This window comes from Amblyomma maculatum, chromosome 9 (genome assembly GCF_055883805.1).
Source record: "Amblyomma maculatum isolate TAMU_Amacu chromosome 9, ASM5588380v1, whole genome shotgun sequence".
Taxonomy (NCBI): Eukaryota; Metazoa; Arthropoda; class Arachnida; order Ixodida; family Ixodidae; genus Amblyomma; species Amblyomma maculatum.
In genome coordinates, this window is record NC_139352.1 from 105,213,905 (window position 1) to 105,228,491 (window position 14,587).

Below are 14,587 nucleotides of genomic sequence, written 5' to 3' on the forward strand. Positions count from 1 at the left end.
TTTGTATTGTGCACAGCTGCTGTTCTGCTACTCATGAGGCATGATGAACACTCCTTTTAGGCATTCTTAGCTCCAAACTTCCTTGTGACATAGCCTGCCAGGTAATAAACAAGGCGGCTATCACTGCATTCCACCACATAGCCGCAGTGATCAGAACGCAATGCAGAACGAATTACTTCCCCCGCATTATCTACATCCCCAAACTCAAGCATATCTTCGATAATATCTCGAATGCTAAACACAGCTTCATCAGTTCTGGATGGAGACGTCAGAAGTGAATTTACCATTTCTTCACTGCAATTTCCTGACTTTGGAGCTCGTGCCAAGTTATAGAAACTTAAACAGTTCACGGTTATTAGGAACTGGCCTGGAGAGGAGTGGTCAAAACTACAAGAATATTTCCTAATAATCCCATACAGGTTTTCTAACTTGTCTTGGCTTAACCTGGAAGTCAGCAGGTACTTAAATCCTAAAGAGGACACATACCTCAGAACAGACAGAGTGCTGTGTATCGTGACACGAAGGCCTTCAGCAGTACTGCTGCTTACAAACCCGCCTCCAGCCTTTTTTGCTGCTTTTTCCCAGTCATCTAAGAATTGGAGGAATGCATTAAGGTCTGAAACAGCTTCTGAAAGACTCCCTTAGTCCATCTCGGGGACGCCTTGAGGTCATTATATATATTAGCCTGCTTAGACGCTGCGCCAGTTTTTCCGTTGGTGCAATGTAATCGGATATTTACCTGCTATCAGCTGTGTACAGAAACATGCCCTTCAGCACTTCATCACTGAATAGTTTGAATGCCAGATTAACTTTCATTTTTTCAAATGAATTAGGCCTGATATGTGCTTTTGTCAAACTTGACATTGCCTTCAGAGTGATGGAACTTCTGTCTTTGTGCCAAGCTGCTTCTATGTGTTCAATGCAGGCCCATCCATCAGATGTCGAGATACCTTTGCTTACGAAAGAATTCCGAAGACACTTAAGTAAGTGCGGAAAATCCGAGTAAAAGTGTAGAGACCTTGTCGAGTCCACGGGGTGGGCAGTTTTGCATGTGACTTGGCCCGATTGCACTGAAAAGCAATAAAATTGATTAGCAATAAGCACACCTCAGTATATTACTTCGCCCATTTAGCAGATTCCTTGATATAATAAAGGAGCACATTGTTAGTTATTATAACATGCTTTTCAATATGAAAACATCATGCATGGTCAACATGTTTGTAGCATTTTAAGTTTCCAAGCACATTAAGATTATTGTTGAAGCTTGTTATAGTGTAGCAACGCAGCAATAAAAATATAAAGTCATTTACCACGAATCCCAAATGACTTCCACAGTTTCCGGTTCCATCAGGCCCCATTGCATGTCACGAAGTCCACGAAGAGGCCAGCTTGCTCAGACAGCAGTATGGCTTCAAGCAAGATCTTTTCAAGCATTTCCGCCTTGATGTTTCCCTTAGAAAAGAAGACTCCGAGCACTTGGGTCCAGTCACCTGCATCATGAAACGGCAAATTGGCTGCTTCCAACACGTTTCCTCAAAATGTAATTTTTTTAACCTAAGAACAGACTCTCAAGCAAATTATTTTGTAAAATAATACACTACCGCAAATTAATTCTATTTCTAATAATAAAACATCAGCAATGCCCTAATACAGAAAACAAATGCAACAATGTAAGAAATGTCACAGACCTTGGAATGGCTGAAAAAGCTTGACCATTCCATGGTCTGCTGCAGTTGTCTCTTCTTGGGGCGTAAACTTTCCAAGGTCAACGAACCCTTCGACAGCACCTGAAACGAACAGGATGCTAATGATTACTCCAAAATCAGAGTGAGGATGTCACAGACCCAAAACGAGCCCTGAAGACCAAGAGATCAGACAGTGCTCCTAAAACACATAATTCCCATTTATCACTACAATACTACTTACCAGCTGTGTTTACTCTGAAGTTTTCAGACAACTTCATCTCATTAAAGATGATGCCGCCATGTCGACTACATACATCCATCTCTTTCGTTTTCACTGAGAGCGCTGTAAGCACGTTGGCATTAAAGCCGAAACCACTCTTGAATTTTCTGATGTAGCGCTTTAGACAGCTCCGGCTGGGCAGGATGAGTATATTATGCTTCCGCAAGTGTTCATATAATTTGGGACTTTCCATGCGGAGAAGTACACACTCTAATATTCACGCTTTTTCATAGCTCATGCCAGATGTACTTTTTCGTGTAGCTGCCTGGAAACATGCCCTTACGGCCATCTGTTGTTTTGATAGCAGTCCTTTAATGCGAGCATTCAAAGCTTCATCTCCAATTTCTTCATTGGCAGCTTTCATTCTTTTTAGCTCCCTCTCAACATTGTGCAGCTTCTTCTGACGGCGGCGGATGTTCGCATGCTTTTTAAGGCGACTCACCTTCATAGCTTGTGCTTTCTTTCGTGAAAGCTGATTCTGCACAAGCTTGCGCAAGCATTTGCAATAAATGCATGGTCCAATACCTGATACTGTCATTGTACATTTCACTGAGTAGTAAGCGCCAGCAAAGTGCACATATGTGCTGCTATTTGTGGGCTGCAGCCCACATCCTACGCACATTTCAAGTGCATGACTTTCCTCAAGTACGTCTTGAGCCTCGAGGGGTGATTCGATGGTCCGCTCCAAATGTAGTTTTCCTCGGAGAAAAACTGTGCACAACACATGGCCCGAATGATTGGTGTTTTCAGCTAACTGTACCAACTTCGGCAGCAATGCGCAGTTCATTTCCGGGCCCTCTAGTTCACAAAGGCCGAAAAAAACGACGCCTGGCTGTGCTATGAAGCACAGCCTGTTCCAGCCCGGGCCCAGCAGGCGGAGGCTTTCACACCGGACGTGAACTTCTGATTGACTTGGTGCCATTTGGGAAGCTCCCATATCTGGAACTGGAGACTCTGTTCCCAAATCGCATGCTGCCGCGTTGTGTGCTACAGCAACGCTTGCAGTTTTTCTCTTTTGAGAAGGTGGCTCATCTTGCTCGCAGACATTTCTGTTCTTCCACCTGACCGATGCTTTCTTCGTGAAATACTTTGCGGCGTCTGGAAACAGAGTGGGCACGGCATCATCTTTAAACTCGGTCTATCCCGCGGTACTTCCACAACTTCACCGTTTATGATGTGCCGCCAAGACTGCTCTATAAACTTGTCCTAAAAGTGCTGTTCACAAATGCCGCAGTTATCTGACAGCTCTTTATCTGCTCGTTTAATATTACGTGCCCACAGCTCTCTTCTAGAATTATCATTTGGGGCCGAAGGAGCGACGCCTTCGTACGGCAAGATTTGTAGCCGCTGGTGCAACCGGGCACAAAGCAAGTCCATGCCTTCGGCGGCATGATTTGCTTGACAGCTTCGTTACACTACTCAGCCGAGGGCAAAACGCATAACGCACTGCAACACGACACACGCACAGCCGCACACGCACAGCCTGTACCAAACATGGGCAACGAACGGCGAACTGCGCGGCCAGAACACGTTGACACGGCTGACATGCGGCAACTTCCCGCACACCGCTTCCAAACTCACTCCCCTCCTGACTACAGCACCCTTAGCGGATTTAAGAGGCTTTCCTCGCGTTTCGTGCGCCTTCCATGCACGGCGCGCATACAGCGCCCGTCACACTTCCCCTTCCAGACACCATACCACTGATGAAAAGAGCTTGAGGGGCGGTGCCGGTCTGCTCGGGTGATGACGATGTTGCTCCGATGTGCCTTTGCAGAACAGAAAAATGTCCGGAGTTCGAGACATTTCTTCCAGTCCGCAAGGTGTCACTGCCATCAAGCAATGCAACTTTTACTTGTGGATGAAGCTTGTAGATGGGCGATGGATTTCCGAAGCGGAATCCATCGCCCATCTACAAGCTTCCATCCTACGCATCCATCCAAAGCGGAGTTTGGCAGCGGTGCGCGAACGAAAAGCAAGCCTCTTGTCCATTCTGCTTTTGACAGTGTTAAACGCCTATACTTCACGACACGCGCTGGAGCTGCCTTGGACTGCGACGGCTAACCCTGTCTTCCTGGTCACAGCAGATCATCGGCGATTCCGGTGCATAACCTGCGTCCAGTCGCCGTGTGACAACAGTCTTCCGCTGCCTTTAAAACGGACAGCATTCATGGGACTGCAGTAGTTTGGCAGCAGTGCGCGAACGAACAGCATGCCTCTTATCCATTCTACTTTTTGCAGGTGAGCGACTGAACTTTTTGTTGCTTAGCCCATTGTTTCGTTGCGCACTGCTGTCAAACTTGAATTTTTGTGTAGTGGTTTTTGTCACTCTTGTAACCATGTCGAAAGATAAAGAAATAGCGAAAGCATTGGACGATTTCAAACGTGAAATGAGAGCTGAGCATCGTTCTGTCAAGGATAGCCTAAAGTTCTGCAGCGACACTTGTGACGAGACGAAAGTTATCAACTCTGAAAAACAGGCACTAAGAAAAGAGCTTAGCGAGCTGGTAAGCTGCAATGAGAATTTGAGAGCCGAAAACAAACGTTTGGCTCTAAGGGTTGAAGAACTTGAGCAGTATGGTCGCCTAAACAACCTAGAAATCAAGGGTGTAAAGTCAGATGTTGAACCAATCGAAGTGGTAGAGAAAATCGTCGAGGTCATTAATGAAGACGTTTCTTTCATTGACATTGACACGTGTCGTAGAACCTCTACTAGCCGCAAAGATGAAACCAACATCATAGTCCGCTTTGTGAGCCGAGATACGCGCCACGCATTTCTTTCCAAGGCCAGAAAGCATGGGCTGTCTAATAAAGAGCTTGGCTTCACAGACACAGACAGCGGCCGTATCTACGTCAATGAACACTTGACCTATGCCAACAAAAGCTGCTAGGAGCGACCATTGCTCGAAAAAAGGAACTCGTCTGGAAATTTGTGTGGACGAATGGCTGCAAAATTTTCGCACGCAGGGATGAATCATCTGACACAATCAAAATCTCTGCAGGATCTGATCTGGACAAAATGGCTAATTAGGTGTTGACTTATCTGATAGTTGGATTGATATCTCATTGACATGGACAGCCCATTCCATTGCATTCATTGTGATACACGATGCTTTAACAACAAGTTTGCCACTTCCAAGGGAAGATTCTCTGGCGTACATATTAACGTCCGTAGTATGAAGAACAAACGTGACAGTCTTGATGAGTTCTTTGGGTGATTAAATGTGCAGTTTGATGTGCTTTTCTTTACCGAAACTTGGTTAACATCTCAAGATGATCATTTGCCATTCAAGAACTACCGGCATCATGGGCTCATTCGCCCGAATATGAGAGGTGGTGGTATTGCCTTGTATGTGGAAAACTGTTATCCACAGTCTGTACAAGAAGACATTTCGATGATAGATCCCACTGTCGAACGTTTAGCTGTATCATTGTCCGATATCATTGTGGTTGTGATATACAGACCTCCTGCTGGAAAAAAACTGCATTTTTTCTAGTTTCTTGAAAGTTTACAGCTCTATCTTGCCAATTTCCGGTTGCCTTTTGTAATAATGGGTGATGTTAATATTAATCTAATGCATGATGATTGTAACACACATGAATTCAATAACATTATAGCATCTTATGGTTGTATAAATGCTATATCTATACCAACTAGAGTTACCGTTGATACAGCTTCTCTTTTGGATGTATGTGTCACAAATACGATGTCTCCTCAAAGGGAGGCTGGCCTGTTATCTTCTGAAATTAGCGACCACATCCAGATTTTTTGTTTTCTTCCTTGTTTTCTGAGACAAATCTTTTTAAATTTCGAACTCTTATCGAAGACAGTAGTTGGGACAATATATATTACATATCTGATGTCAACTTGTCATATACTACATTTCTTGCAAAGTTCAGTGAATGTTATAATGCTGCATTTCCTTTAATTCAAGTTAAGCAGAGCTTTCGAAAGACCAGAAAGCCATGGGTCAATAAGCAGTTATATAAACGAATACAAGTTAAAAATAAAATGTACCATATCTTTGTATGCACTCGTGATGCAAACCTTTTTACTGAGTTCAAGAAATTCCAAAATAAATTAAACAAAGACCTCAAGGCAGCAAAAACGGCTTACTATATGGAACGCTCCTCGAGAATATATAATGACCGCAAGAAAGTTTGGCATGAGATAAACGAATTACTAAACAAGCAGAAGTTCGGAGATAAAGCAAAATTTCTCATATCTGATTCCAAGACCAGTGGAACTGATATAGTAAACACCATAAACCACTTTTTCATTGAAGCTGGTAAACCCACTTTTGAACAATCTTTATCAAACCCCTCCATGTGTGACCTCATTGAATCTTTATCTAATTCTATTGTGCTGTTGCCTGTGGTTCCAGAAGAAGTAGCTCTTTATATTGGTAAAATAAAAAACAATGTTTCCGCCGGCCATGACGGCATCAAAGCCATACCGTTAAAGTATGTATCGGTATCAATTTGCGACGTTCTAGCTTATCTTATAAATCTAACTTTCACCAGCGGTGTGTTTCCAGATGAACTAAAAATAGCCCGGGTGTGCCCAGTATATAAAGGAGGAAATAGAAGTGATGTTACGAATTATCGACCAATTTCCGTATTATCTGTATTTTCTAAGGTATTCGAAGAAGCCATTCAAAGCAGAATGGAAAAGTTCTTCAGTGCTCATAATATAATTAACCCGTCCCAGTATGGTTTCTTAAAAAATAGATCGACCGAACAAGCCTTACTTGCTGTTAAAGTTAAAGTTATTGACAACATTGAGTCCCGAACATATACACTTGGTTTGTTTTTGGACCTCCGAAAAGCTTTTATTGCGTGCAGCATGAAATTCTTTTAAGCAAACTAACTAGGTATGGAATACGAGGTACTTCCTTGAGCCTGCTTAGAAGTTACTTGAGCAACAGACCTCGATATGTCAAATGCAATAATTTTGTTTCAGATTTCTTGTGTGTTACTCAAGATGTGCCGCAGGGGTCTATTTTAGGCCCACTTTTATTTTTAGTTTACATAAATGATGTTTGTAACATACCTGATTCACCTGATTTGGTCATGTATGCTGATGATACAAATATATTTTTCACAGCCCGAACTCTGCCAGATTTAGAAACTACTGTAAATGACTACATGGTAAAACTGCACGCTTGGATGCAGGCAAGTCAATTTAGCTTAAACTTGTCCAAAACTAGTTACATTATTTTCAGACCTATCAGCGCCCCAATCCGTTACTCACTTGATATAAGGTATCTAAGAAACAAATACAGCAGGTAACCACTCAGAAGTTTCTCGGTGTTTGGTTCAATGAACACCTATCCTGGAATACACACAATTCTAAACTTGCCACAGATCTTAGCAGAACTGTTGGCTGTCTCTACAGGACCAGAGACCTTTTACCTGTTTCATTAAAAGTATCTATGTTTTATGCTCTATTTTTTTTCTAAGTTATCTTATTGTGCACTGGTGTGGGGCACCACAACAAATAGCAATTATCACAAGCTTTTGATTCTGCAAAAAAAGCACTCCGGGCTATTGAGGGTTATCATGGAAGACCGGAACACTTACCAACATCACCTCTATACCAAAAACATAATCTACTCCAAGCTAACCGAGTCTACGCACTCCGCTTGTTACAACATAACCACAGCAATAGGCTTTTCTCCGTCTCTGCTAATCGATTTCCTACTAAATACCCTCTCAGACAACACAGAAACCTCGTCCCAAAAACAAGGACAAATTACTGTAAACAGAAGCTTACTTACCAGATTCCAACTATTCTCAAAAACCCATCCCTATGTTCAATGTTCCATCTCTCTAAACGCAGATTTAAAAGAGACATAAAAAAGCAGTTGATACTCTCCGAAGTGGAATAATTGTTTAGTCTGGTTTTGTATTTGGCATGCAAATTTTTATCATGTTATGTTACTGTACAAATTTTTTTCCGCGTTTTGTGTGCCATATGCTGTTGTTTCTTTTTGAGTGTATAGTGGTACACTGTTTCTTTAGGTTTTACTCCAGTATGTTTAATTACCACGTTTGCTGTAATGTTCTGTTATCGTTTGTTTTCCGTGTTGCGCGCCGCTGTGAACTGTATGGGGAACTGTGACCCCGTCAAACCTAACCGCCTTTTGTCGCAGTTCCTTCTTTCATTTTTTGAAAGAGAAATAAATATCTGAATCTGTATCGGAATGCTTGATATGTAACCGACTCATTGCATGCAGCAAAAACCTGCGCAAAAACGATGACCCAGGTTAGCCACATCTGCATACTTTGCTTGGTCCCTTGCCCACTGATGAAAAGGGTTTGAGGGGCGGTGCCGGTCTGTTCGGGTGATGACGATGTTGCTCCGATGTGCCTTTGTAGAACAGAAAAATGTCCGAAGTTCGAGGGATTTCTTCTAGTCCGCAAGCTATCACTGTCATCAAGCGATGCAACTTTTACTTGTGGATGAAGTTTGTAGAGGGGCGATGGATTTCCGGAGCGGAATTCTTGGAATGTAACCGGCTCACTGCATGCAGCAAAAATCTCCGCAAGAAAGATGACACAGGTTAACCGCATCTGCATACTTTGGTTGGTTCCTTGCCCACAGTTTTTTGCCCATGTATTTGGATGGGGCCGAATCCACTACTTAGACCGACCACCAGGCCCTATCATGGCTTACAAGGTTACAAAACCCAGCTGGCCATCTATCCCACTGGTTCATTGGCTCTCCAAAAGTACAATTACAGGGTGGAACACAGAAGAGGCACCTTCAACAAAGTAGCCGATGCCTTGTCCCGAGCTCGACTTTCCTCTGAGGGCGAGTGAACCCCCGTGGTCCTCGCTGTGGCAGCTCCTGTAGACACCTGTGGCACACTGGTGTCCCGTCAACAGCTGCTCGACGCTCAGCTCTCAGACGACCAATGCAACCAGATACGCCAAACTCTGAACAGCGCCAACCCTACAGGGAGCCGGGTGCCTAAGGGAAGCTATGACAGCTACGTGGAAGCAGAAGATGGCTTGCTCCTGCGATATATACCTGCTGCGGACACCGAGAGTGGTGAGTCTGTATTTCGCGTGGTCATCACCAAGGGCGTCCGCAAGCATTTTCTAGAGTACTTTCACGAAACACGCCTCGCAGGCCACAGTGGTGGCAAAAAAAACATATTACAAATTGTGCCACGTCGCAACATGGCCCCGCATGAGAAGGGATGTCCTGGCATACGTCCGCACTTGTCATACCTGCCAGACCACGAAGCCTAGGGGAGGAAAACCACCGGGCCTCATGCAACCTGTAGAGAGCCGATACCCGTGGGAAATCGTAACCTGCGACATAATGGTGCCTATCCCAGATCAGTGAAAGAGAATCGCTACTTGTTAGTAATTGCTCACCATTTCTCGAAATGGGTAGATTTGTATCCCCTGAGTAGACTAGACTCTAAGATCATTTCGGATAAGCTACTAGAAATATCTACACGCTTTGGCTTCCCAGCTCAGCTTATCACTGATAATGCCACGTATTTCACCGGTAGGATATTCAGTGACACCTGCAAAGCTCCTGGTGTGCAGAACAAAAAGTCTACGCTCTACCACTCTCAAGCAAACAATACAAAGCGATTGAGTCGAAATCTCAAGACTATGGTAGTGGCATTCACGGAGCGGCACAAGGACTGGGACGCTCGTATCCAGGTGATGGTCTTCGCCACAAGAACCACTGTAAATCGGTCAACAGGTTTTTGCGCTAGCGGCAATTCTCCTTGGCCGTGCGCTCAGGTTCGCTATTGAGCATGCTCTGAATGGCTCTGATTTACCTGCTCCTGGTCATTCTAAATTCGCGCATGATCTTTCCAGCCTCTTGGCCGATACTGAATGAGGCAAGGGAGAACTTGGACCTTGCCCGCCTCGAACACTGCAACCAGTACAACAAGGGAAGACGACATTTGGAGTTCACAGCCACGACAAAGGCCTTCACAGCACGCACCCACTAAGTGTACTGCAAAAGGGTTTGCTGCTTCTCTCGCTCAACGATGGACTGGCCCTTACACAATAACAAAGCGCGTGTCTTCGCTTTCGTATTTTATTTGCCATGTGCAGGGTGGTCGAGAAACTGGACCAATCAACGTGGCTGATCTCCGAGCTTACCACGGCCGTCCATTAGCCACATAGAACCACTTGACCTACCGGGCACTGCGGCTACCCAAGCTCGGCGGATACCTGCAAGCATACGCCCTACCAGCAGCAGTACCGGTTCCATCAATATCCCGCGTTTTTTCTTTTTTAATGCCTCGGGAGGTGTGCCGTCTTGAGAGGGGGGGGGGGAGGGGGGGGCCCCATAGCCCCTTTTAGTGTTTCACACCGCACGCGCTTTTTCCTGTTTCTGTTGATGTTCGGCAGGGTAGCGCGAGTACGCATGCGCGAGCTGCCTGGAGCGGAGGCGGCATGTTATCGGCGCGAAACCGAAATTAGATAAATGCGTCGGAAGCAAGGCTCGTGAGGTTTTTCGCCGGGCGGCCGGCGAGCGCAGGGTGGCCAGTGAGCGTCACAGGCCGGCGGGATGTACACGGACGACGGAGCGGGGTCCTGCCAGACGAAGACGGAAGCAGTGCCTTCAAAGATGCCTTAGGAGTAATAGCGTGAGTTGTTGCCACACGAGGAGCAATATTTTTGTACCTTCGTGAACGCTTTGAGCCCTATTGCTCGGCTTATTCGCGCCGCAGTGTGTTTCGTATAGCCGCGGTAAAGCCCTGACCCTTGTTCCGTTTTATTCTTGATAGTCCATTGTGGCGCACCTCGACGGCATGTTTTCAGCGCAGTTTTGTCCAATGCTGTTTTTTTTATTAATTACTTTTCTGTTGACCCGGAATAAACCGGTGCTTCTAAGAATGACTTGGTTCTTCACTCCTCGGGCGAGACCATGGCTCACGGACCCGTATTTTAGTAGGCGAGGAGAAAAGAGAGAGGATGCACATAAAACACTAAAGACCGATTACCATAACATGTTGTATACAGGTTGACTATGCAGGAGATGAAATTAAAGATGCAATCATGGCTTGAAAGTAAGAAGATGCTCAAAAAACTAACTTCAGAAAAGCTTTAAAAATGGCAGGCGCTTAGATGATAACCCGTTTGTGCTTACCCAATGTATCGAAATATTTAGAGTGGAAAGTACATCTTTGTTATTTGGCCTGCCTAGACACAAACGGTGCGTACTACAACGTAAACTAAACTAACCAGGTGTCGGTTATGAGATATATTTATATTAACAGATTTCCTATCGGAAATATACAGGGATAACGAAGTAGAAATTACACGGGAAAAGATAAAAAGTACGGACACTGTCAATGTATGCAAAGGATTAAGACGTTGTCCGTCGCACCTACTGGTATTGTTTATATGAAAATATTGAACGGATGATACAAGAAAGTAGCCTAGATTTTAACCTGCTACATAGATTAGGCGGAAGGGTAGCAGAGAAGCGCCTCCCCGGTTTATTGTATGCAGACGATATTCCGCTGTTAGCAGATAGCCAGGAAGACTTGCAAACTCTAGTTAGGTATTGCCGAGACCAAGGGGACGCTCGATCTAGCCTTCCGTTTTAGCGCAGTTAAGTCGGGACGGATGATTTTCAGCGGCTCAACTGATCAGGGTTCCTAAAATACAAAGCCATGAAATAGCCAGAGTGACAAATATAAATATTTTCAAGCTACAAGGATTGTGATGGTGTGGCAGAAGAAGAGAAACAAGCGTTGATTTCTGGCGACTAGCAGGCTTCACCTTGTCCCGCAGCCTCAGCACTGTTAATAAACACCCCCCTTTCTTATTTTACCGTAACCACTTGGTGGAAGGTGCTCCGTTCGATCCCTACCTACGGCGCAGCAAGACCAACTGAAGTTTCGACGTAGTCGCCGCCTTGCTGGACTGCCAGCGCTCCGGAATATCGTGGGCCACACCGACTCTAATCGTGCAAGCCATGAAGCTGCAAGCCAGGCTGGCGACAGGCCTGCGCCCTCCAGCCCTATTCCGTCCCAGCCCTATCGGGAACCATGACTGTTTGCAGGAGAAGAAGGTGAGGACGTTCAGAAGTGGCTACTTCATTATCAACGAGTTATACCCTTGTTACACGGACAGAGCTAACTGCGGTTACCGAATTGAATTGTGGTTATTTCAAATCGCGGTTTGTCGTTTTTACACAGCCCTCCAGAGTCCTCGGTTATTGGAAGCCTTACTCGGTTATGGCAGCTAACGCCTCCTTGGGTGCAAAAGACGAACTGACGCAACAATTCGGCGGAACGAAATGCCGTATGCAAATGTGTGCGTTATTTAGAAGATATTTGTTATAAAACAACTTTCTGTGAAGAGCATGTTTTGTGTCGCAAAATTATTGATTTGAAAAGTTTGTAACATGGGCGCGGACGCTGCCGACGCGCTGCCTCCTTCCATGGACGCCGCCATCTTCTCGGTTAACGACGCAAAGCGAGGTCGCCAAGCTCGGTTCGCGATAACCGCGGTTAGTGGCGCCACCACGGTTTGGTCCGCCATGTAACATGCGCTAACCACGGTTTCGCGTAACCGCGCTTACGCTAACCGCGGTTAACTCTGCCCGTATAACGAGGGTATTAGTCGGTACAACCGGTGGACCGTGTCACCATGCTAACCAATGTCATTTTCTTTTTAACTCACACGGCGATGACCTGGTTTGAGAATAACGAGGACAACTTGACGACTTGGGAACGGTTTGCCACCGAGATAAAACAGCATTTTGGCGACTCTGTTTCGAGCAAAAAGCGGGCTGAGCAGACCCTTGCTCGAAGAGTTCAATTGCCCGATGAAAATTGTACCACTTATACAGAAGAGATCCTCAGATTATGCAAATGTGTCAATTCCAACATATTCGAGGAAGACAGATTGAGCCACATTTTGAAGCGCATTGCAGCTGACGTTTGCAACTTTTTAACAGCCAAATACACCCTTGACACTGTCTCCGATGTCATTACGCATCCGCGCGCTTCAAGCTCTGAAAACACGTCGTAATGCGCCAAAATTTGGGCGGCTAGCCAATGCGCCTACCGTGGCCAGCCTTGATGACCATGCCCAATTAGACCTTCCGACTATCCGGCAAATCGTGCGGGAAGAACTTCTACGGCTCAACTCACTTCCCCTGCATGAATCTGCTGAGGTCTCTGTCTAGAGGGTATCTAGACGGCCGGCTTCACTACCACAAGTGATTGCAGTGCAACCTTTCTGCCAAGCTCCTGAAGTTGCAGGTTCTCTTGACTACCCACCTTTGCATTTTGCCAACCCGAATGCGTCGATGGTTAATGCCGCAAGGTATGACGTCACATCAAGTGCACTTAGATCGTCAATTCGATCTGCCAGGATCCTTGAGCAGTATGAGCATTCAGCCAGACCTATGACGCACCCTGCTGTCCCTGGCGCTTATCCACAACAGCATTTTCTACCTCCCCCACTGATATGCTACCGCTGCGGCGTCGAAGGTCACATCATCAGGTACTGCCGCAGTAGGTTCCCGCCCCGCTATAACCACCCGGCGCCTCTAACAGCACCCAGTAATCGACAAACAGCCCCGTTTTTCAGTAATCAAATACTCCGCGTGGGTATTACCGCAACATTCATACCGAGAATCTCCGCGACCATTCCCCTGCATCTGATAAAAGTGTTACTCCTCCACTCGCCTTCCGTGAGCGTCGTTCTCTATCACCGTGGCGGCGCTCCCATGTCGCCTCGGCTGGAAAACTAACCATATTCAAAGGGTAAACCAGCCAAAAAAAAGAGGCGCAAATACGAGAGAGAACTTCGCAGGACAGGGGCTGAAAACTAACCAGCGCGACTACTGGGGGTGAGGCCGCTGGAAATGCGCTGTGTGCCAACATCCCTCCAACTATAATGCTCAAAAACAATATTTGTGTGTACATTGAATGAGTGTGTACATTAGCTTTGGTCGATAGGGGTGCGACTGTGTCTGTGATGAGTCATCACTTTAGGCGCTTGTTGGGACGCAAAGTGATGTTTGAATATGACCGTGCTTCAACGTTTTGTGGTGCGAGTGGAGAGGCGTTGCGGCCTTAAAGCGTGTGTAGTGCGCTAGTGTCTGTTGGTGGTCCACTTTTTCAAGCCGAATTCGTCGTCTTACCCCACTATACGCATGACAGCATTTTAGGAACGGACTTTTTGAAATTTTGTGGTGCTACCGTGGACTGCCGAAGTCAAGAGGGTCTTTTTGACGGCTTGCATCTGCCAACTCATTTTGAAAGCCGCTGTAATGAAGAAACTGTTCTTAGTATTACCGAGGACACGGTAGTTCCACCTTTGTCTGCCATGTTCGTCCCCGTGTCCGCTCTACTTCTTGATCAGGTTTCATTTCAGGCCGTGGTGCACCGAGTTCACTCAGCATGCCTGAAGAAAAATATTAATATTCCTCATTGTATGATCACTGTTCATCACAGTAGTGCCTCTTTATGGACAATAAATCCATCGTCCGAGCCCACAGTGTTACCAACCGGATTGAAGCTTGCCTCCTGTGGACCCGACGTGCCCCGCATCGTTGCTTTGGTCACAGATGCTACGAGTGCCACTGTACCTCCGGCTGCTGATGGAACTTCGATCTTCC

At 45.8% G+C, this 14,587-nt stretch overlaps 1 pseudogene; it reads right to left on the bottom strand.

The window, feature by feature from the left end:
* Positions 1–1,136: 1,136 nt before the first annotated feature.
* Positions 1,137–2,329, bottom strand: LOC146180092 (uncharacterized; annotated as a pseudogene).
* Between the last annotated feature and the right edge of the window lie 12,258 nt (positions 2,330–14,587).